Raw genomic sequence first — 7,814 nt, 5'->3', positions numbered from 1 at the left:
TCTCCTCTGTGCTCTTTAGTACCCATCCCACCTCCCCTGACCAGCAGGTGTCACTGTTTAGCTCCCTGACAACGCAGCCCCCTTCCTACAAAGCAGCTGGAACAGCGACACCTGCTGGCGACAGAATTAAACAGCGTTTTGTAGACTTTCTCCCATCTCATAAATATCCCTAAAATAGGAGACCGGAAGTTGTGGGGGGGGGGGGAGTGAGGGGGGGAGGGGCAGCGAGGGAATGGATATGGAATTCATGGAAATGTGTTCTTTGTTGCAGTGAGTTGGAGGAGTCGCTGCTTGTTCTGCCGTTCTCCTACGTCCCCGACCTGCTGGCCCTCTTCCGGGATTACATCCTCCGCAGCCAGGAGGTGGAGTTGATCTGCCGCTGCCTCTTCTTCCTGCTCAGGTAAATGAGTCAACTCCGCCCTGATGGAAGCAATGGGCGGGATCCTGGGAGGAGTTATGCTTCGATGGGTGGGGCAGTCTGGAGGAGGTAGACTGAATTTGCATGTAGACCTCCCTAGGTAGCGCCCACATGTGATGCTGACCTTACACGATTGAGTGAGCTGAGAGCCAGTGAATGGAAGGGGCGGGGCCAGGTACGGTCAGGCTTAGGAGGGAGGAGCTAGATGATGCCGGATGTTCTCCAGCCAGGAAAGGAGGCAGAGCTCTATCTGACTGGCTGGAGCTTCTAATGCAAGTTGTGAGAAGAAGTAATTTCAGTCCAGGGGAGGAGCCAGGACACCTGTGCAAGACTGAAGGGGAGGAGCCGGTACACCTGTGCAAGACTGAAGGGGAGGAGCCGGTACACCTGTGCAAGACTGAAGGGGAGGAGCCGGTACACCTGTGCAAGACTGAAGGGGAGGAGCCGGTACACCTGTGCAAGACTGGAGGGGAGGAGCCGGTACACCTGTGCAAGACTGAAGGGGAGGAGCCGGTACACCTGTGCAAGACTGAAGGGGAGGAGCCGGTACACCTGTGCAAGACTGAAGGGGAGGAGCCGGTACACCTGTGCAAGACTGGAGGGGAGGAGCCAGTACATCTGTGCAAAACTGAAGGGGAGGAGCCGGTACGCCTGCGCAAGACTGGAGGGGAGGAGCCGGTACGCTTGCGCAAGACTGGAGGGGAGGATTTGGGACGCCTGCGCAAGACTGGAGGGGAGGATTTGGGACGCCTGCGCAAGACTGGAGGGGAGGAGCCGGGGCGCCTGCGCAAGACTGGAGGGGAGGAGCCGGGGCGCCTGCGCAAGACTGGAGGGGAGGAGCCGGGGCGCCTGCGCAAGACTGGAGGGGAGGAGCCGGGGCGCCTGCGCAAGACTGGAGGGGAGGAGCCGGGGCGCCTGCGCAAGACTGGAGGGGAGGAGCCGGGCGCCTGCGCAAGACTGGAGGGGAGGAGCCGGGGCGCCTGCGCAAGACTGGAGGGGAGGAGCCGGGGCGCCTGCGCAAGACTGGAGGGGAGGAGCCACTACACCTGCGCAAGACTGGAGGGGAGGAGCCACTACACCTGCGCAAGACGAGGGGAGGAGCCACTACACCTGCGCAAGACTAGAGGGGAGGAGCCACTACACCTGCGCAAGACTGGGGGGGAGGTGCCACTACACCTGCGGGAGTTCCCGATCACCCTGGGTGCGACTTGCCATGTGATTTCCATGCTATACGACTGACAGATCACATGCCAAGTTGCACCCCATTGCTCCACATTCCAGTGATCATACCGGAGGTCCCGTCTTGGTCAGAACATGCAATACTTTGGGTGCGATTTGCATAGACCTCGGTGTCACTCAAATCACAACTCAAATCGGCATGCCACTAAAATTTGAAATCGTGCGACTCACTGTAAGTCGGTGTGAAGGGGAGGGGGGGGGGGTTCTGTTTTGGATGTTTTCTACAATATTTATGTGGAATCTTTCCTCCCCGCCTCCTCTTCTCGTATTCAGGATTCATTTTGGCCAAATCACCAGCAACCAGATGATGCTGGGAGTCATCGAAGACTTGAAGAACTGCACCATCTCCCGGGTGTCAGAGGTTCGGGTAAGAGGCTGAAACACCATGTTGTCTCCATTCAGCATCTTCATATTCTAGCCGTATCCTACAGCTGGGGCCTCCAAACGTTCCAAACAAGGGGCCAGTTTACTGTCCTTCAGACATCAGGGGGGCCGGACTGTGGCCAGGAGGAGTAGAAATTGTCCTGGTGTGGGAGTAAGCAATACATTATTTTTGGTGTCGGTGGGAGGAATAGTGCCCCATCATTGGTGTCAGTGGGAGGAATAGTGCCCCATCATTGGTGTCGGTGGGAGGAATAGTGCCCCATGATTGGTGTCGGTGGGAGGAATAGTGCCCCATGATTGGTGTCGGTGGGAGGAATAGTGCCCCATGATTGGTGTCGGTGGGAGGAATAGTGCCCCATCATTGGTGTCGGTGGGAGAATAGTGCCCCATCGTTGGTGTCGGTGGGAGGAATAGTGCCCCATCGTTGGTGTCGGTGGGAGGAATAGTGCCCCATGGTTGGTGTCGGTGGGAGGAATAGTGCCCCATGGTTGGTGTCGGTGGGAGGAATAGTGCCCCATGGTTGGTGTCGGTGGGAGGAATAGTGCCCCATCGTTGGTGTCGGTGGGAGGAATAGTGCCCCATCGTTGGTGTCGGTGGGAGGAATAGTGCCCCATCGTTGGTGTCGGTGGGAGGAATAGTGCCCCATCGTTGGTGTCGGTGGGAGGAATAGTGCCCCATCGTTGGTGTCGGTGGGAGGAATAGTGCCCCATCGTTGGTGTCGGTGGGAGGAATAGTGCCCCATCGTTGGTGTCGGTGGGAGGAATAGTGCCCCATCGTTGGTGTCGGTGGGAGGAATAGTGCCCCATCGTTGGTGTCGGTGGGAGGAATAGTGCCCCATCGTTGGTGTCGGTGGGAGGAATAGTGCCCCATCGTTGGTGTCGGTGGGAGGAATAGTGCCCCATCGTTGGTGTCGGTGGGAGGAATAGTGCCCCATCGTTGGTGTCGGTGGGAGGAATAGTGCCCCATCGTTGGTGTCGGTGGGAGGAATAGTGCCCCATCATTGGTGTCGGTGGGAGGAATAGTGCCCCATCATTGGTGTCAGTGGGAGGAATAGGGTCTCAAGGTCTGGAGAATGGCAAGCAAAGGGCCACAATCTGGCCCCCAGTCCACAGTTTGGAGACCACTATCCTAGAGCACTATGGGTTATCTGAAGTATCACAGTAGATGCTGCTTGCTTTGCAGCCCCATTTGTCTGATTGAAACTGCCTGTTGACCCTTCTGATTAGGAAAATGAGGAAAGAGCGCCACCTTCTGGCTGGGTCAAATGCTACATAATAATCCATATTTTATGAGTTATTATGGTCAGGGCTAAAAAATAAATATGCAAAGTATAAAAGGCCATCTTGCTTAGCCCTGTATTCCTTTACCGCTTCCCTCCTGGGCGCGGCAGGGCTGCGCAAAATCACTTTTGCATTTCTGGGTAGGGGACGTGCGCGTGGCCCTACTGAACTCGCTATTGGCGGCTTCAGATGTCAATCACTGTGTCCCGGCCAGAGATCCCTCATCAGCTCCCAGCGATCACTGAGGAACAGTGATAGAGGAGAGACCTGCACGACCGCGCAATTGTCAGTTACGGTAACGCAGCGCCGCAGCACATAAATGGCCTGGTCAGGAAGGGGGGGGGGGGATCCTCTGGAGGGCGAGGGGTTAACCACTTGCCCTCTGTGAAGGTTTAACCCCCCCCCCTTCCTGACCGGCACTGCGTTACCTTAACTGACAGTTGCGCGGTCATGCAACGCTGCACCCAATTTACGTCCTTTTTTTTCCCCACAAATAGAGCTTTCCTTTGGTGGTATTTGATCTCCTCTGCAGTTGTCTTTTTTTGTTTATAGTGCAAAAAATAAAAATATTTTTTACTTTTTTTGCTATAAAACCTGTCCAAAAAAGAAATTGTAAAAAAATGTAATTTTGTCATAAATTTAGGCCAAAATGTATTCTTTCCAAATGTCTTTGTTAAAATAAAAAATCCCGATATGTGTAAATGAATTGGTTTACGTGAAAGTTACCGCGTCTACAAATGGCGGTATAGATACTGGGATTTATTTTATACTAGTAATGGCGGCGATCAGCGACTTATAGTGGGACTGTGGTGGACATTCTGACACTGGGGGGGGGGGGGGGGACGACTGACTTGGTGTCACTGATATCCCCAGTGACACCAATACGGTGATTAGTGCTAATAAAAAGCACTGACACTGTACTAATGGCACTGGGCAGGAAGGGGTTTACATGAGGGCGATCAAAGGGTTAACTGTGTGCTGTTTTACTAGAGAGACATGCTGCTGTGCAGAGATACAAAGCAGCATGTCCATGCTGACAGGAGATGTCTGTGTGTAAACAACACAGGTCTCTTCTCCTGTCAGCTTTCCCCGACGATCGCCGAGTGCCAACGGGGGAATCACCGGCCGGGCCCGGTGATTGACATCTCTAGCCACCAACAGTGTTGCCAGCAGGGTGGCACGTGCACTCCCTACCCAGTGATTTTGCACAGCTGTGCCACCCTGTAGCAGTACATCTGCTATAGGGCGGCGGTTAAGCCAGTCTTTATGCCCAGGTTGGTGGAATTAACTTACAATCATGTGACCACTGTGATTGGCCGTCTCAGGGATCTCATGATTGGGGGCTTTTATAGGGTCCCGATCATGACCAGAGACCAAACGCGGTATATGACAGCAGCACGCTCTCGGCACAGAAACCACACCCATCTGTGGACGCATGTGGATGTTAACGCCCACCCTCTTTGTCATCGCACATGGGAGGCAAGAGTTTAGAAAGAGAAACCCTGATCCCCTTCCGATCCCCCTTCTGATCCCCTTCTGTTCCCCCTACCGATCCCCCTTCTGTTCCCCCTACCGATCCCCCTTCTGTTCCCCCTACCGATCCCCCGTCTGTTCCCCCGTCTGTTCCCCCGTCTGTTCCCCCGTCTGTTCCCCCGTCTGTTCCCCCGTCTGTTCCCCCGTCTGTTCTCCCTACCGATCCCCCTACCGATCCCCCTTCCGTTCCCCCTTCCGTTCCCCCTTCCGTTCCCCCTACCGTTCCCCCTACCGATCCCCCTTCCGATCCCCCTACCGATCCCCCTACCGATCCCCCTTCCGTTCCCCCTTCCGTTCCCCCTTCCGTTCCCCCTTCCGTTCCCCCTTCCGTTCCCCCTACCGATCCACCTTCCGTTCGCCCCACTGATCCCGTTGCCTCTCCTTTCTCTAGGACGTCATGGGGGTAAATATGGCCGCCCTACACTTCTTAAAGCGAGAGATTGAAGCCAAGGAGGAAGTCCTGTTCTTTGCAGACGCCACCGAGAGGTTCGAGGAGAAGAGGAGGAAGCGGAAGAAGAAGGAGAAGCTGATGCTGACTGTGGCGTGATAACTCCGCCCAGACTTGTCATCCAGTCACGGCTCCCCATTCACTGTGGGAGCTTCTTAAAGAGAAACTTGCGATCGGTCAGGACTGGTGTACTCTGTGGATACTTGGACCATACCATTCACACACATTTTGGGGGGGGGGGGGGGATTCGGGATGGCCTGCTGGCTATGTACAGAGCTCATTTTGGGAAAACTTATTTTAATAAATATTTTATAAGTGTGATGATTGATGTTCCTGGATGGAGAAGATAATCCAATCATTTTCGTGCTGAGGAAAGGGGACAGAATGGTATTGCCCATGCCATAAGCCCCGGGGGTGGACATGCCATCAGTGCAGACCCTCCAGAAGGACCACCCAGGACATAGGGCGTGTTTTGACTGGGATGAGAGGTGGCTGGGGGCTCTCCCACTGTCACATGGATTACGTGCATAGAAGGGTCAGTCAATGACGTCAACTATAAATGTGAATGGGCCCTTTGGAATGGTGAGAAATCAGCTAAAAGGGCCCCTGTGCAGGAGCAATTTTTGCCTTTTCTCTTTTTTAGATGTGTTTTTCCTGAACATAAATGTAGCGGTGTGTCTCAATACAAAAGGGGTGGCTGTAGGTGTCCACCAAGGGATGGAGCTTTTCAACCTCAACTGCTAATTAGATTCAGACTTGAGGGCAGGTGGGTGTCTGATTGGCTGAGAGGAAGGGACCCCATCACCACACGTCAGGCCTGTGGTCACATGCTCACCTGTGATAGGTGAGCCCCCTTTTTCTGATGTTGGAAACAGTTTATGTATCTCTGGGCTCTGACACAATGTACAGATCCCTAACACTGGATCCTGTCCCCTCTCAACTACTACGGTCACCCTCTTCTTCCATCCTACGCTCCCTCACATCTTCCATCTTTCCCTCTCTACTGGCACCTTCCCCTCTAAAGCACGCACACATCACTGTGATAATTAAAAAGCCCTCCCTGGACCCCACCAACCTGCCCTCCCTGGACCCCACCAACCTGCCCTCCCTGGACCCCACCAACGTGAACAACTTGAGACCCATCTCCCTGCTCCCGTTTACCTCGAAACTCCTAGAACGCTTAGTCTACAATCGCCTGAGCTCCTCCCTCACTGACAACAACCTTCTTAGCCCTTTACAGTCTGGCTTTTGCTCTCTACACTCCACTGACACTGCCCTACTAAACCTCACTAATGATCTACTAACCGCTAAAACCAATGGCCGCTACTCCGTACTCCTCCCAACCGGTGGCCGCTACTCCGTACTCCTCCCAACCGGTGGCCGCTACTCCGTACTCCTCCCAACCGGTGGCCGCTACTCCGTACTCCTCCCAACCGGTGGCCGCTACTCCGTACTCTTCCCAACCGGTGGCCGCTACTCCGTACTCTTCCCAACCGGTGGCCGCTACTCCGTACTCTTCCCAACCGGTGGCCGCTACTCCGTACTCTTCCCAACCGGTGGCCGCTACTCCGTACTCTTCCCAACCGGTGGCCGCTACTCCGTACTCTTCCCAACCGGTGGCCGCTACTCCGTACTCGTCCCAACCGGTGGCCGCTACTCCGTACTCGTCCCAACCGGTGGCCGCTACTCCGTACTCGTCCCAACCAATGCCCTCTACTCCGTACTCGTCCCAACCAATGCCCTCTACTCCGTACTCGTCCCAACCAATGCCCTCTACTCCGTACTCGTCCCAACCAATGCCCTCTACTCCGTACTCGTCCCAACCAATGGTCGCTACTCGTCCCAGCCGGAGGGCCTCTACTCTGTCCTCTTACTACTTGACCTCTCCGCGACTTTTCATACTGTTGACATCCCCCCCTCCTCAAAAACTCCACTCTCTTGGCCTCTAAGACTTTTCTCTCTTCTGGTTCTCCTCTTACCTATCGCAGCGCTCCTTCAGCATTACCTATAACGCTGCCTTCTCCCTTCCTCTTTCTGTTGGGGTCCCTCAAGGTTCTGTCCTTCTCTTCTCCATCTACACCTCCTCCCTTGGCCCCTTGATAATCCCCCATGGCTTTAAGTATCATCTCTATGCTGATGACACACAAATCTATCTTTCTACCCCTCACCTCACCCCTTCAGTCTCCTCCCCACCTCACTCCTCCTCTCGCATTACTAACCTACTAAGTGACATATCGGCATGGATGTCACTCCACTTCCTCAAAGTCAATCTTTCCAAAACGGAGCTCTTACTATTCCCTCCAGACTGTGCCCCCTCCCCCGACTTCTCCATCAAGATCAATAACACAACCATTAGTCCCTCCCCTCATATTATTGATATAGGATGCAGTGTACAGATGTCTGGCACAATGTAGGGATCTCTGAAGATGGATATAATGGCTGGAGCTCTGATGTTATTACACCATCTTGGAAATTCCATACCCCGATTGGCCAAAGAAGGGCATGAGACCAC

General features: G+C 54.4%; 1 long non-coding RNA gene across 1 annotated transcript; it reads left to right on the top strand.

The window, feature by feature from the left end:
* The first annotated feature begins 238 nt into the window (after positions 1 to 238).
* LOC149431493 (uncharacterized) lies at positions 239 to 5,623 on the top strand. The gene is made up of 3 exons (XR_016309255.1): positions 239 to 400; positions 1,931 to 2,024; positions 5,246 to 5,623. It is a non-coding gene; the product is annotated as an uncharacterized LOC149431493 (long non-coding RNA).
* The last annotated feature ends 2,191 nt before the right edge of the window (positions 5,624 to 7,814 follow it).

Source organism: Staurois parvus, unplaced genomic scaffold (genome assembly GCF_062004578.1).
Source record: "Staurois parvus isolate SC_StPar_1 unplaced genomic scaffold, SC_StPar_1.0 ptg002233l, whole genome shotgun sequence".
In the NCBI taxonomy this organism is placed as follows: domain Eukaryota; kingdom Metazoa; phylum Chordata; class Amphibia; order Anura; family Ranidae; genus Staurois; species Staurois parvus.
The sequence above is the reverse complement of the archived record's forward strand: the minus strand, read 5'-3'. Positions and strand labels throughout refer to the sequence as shown.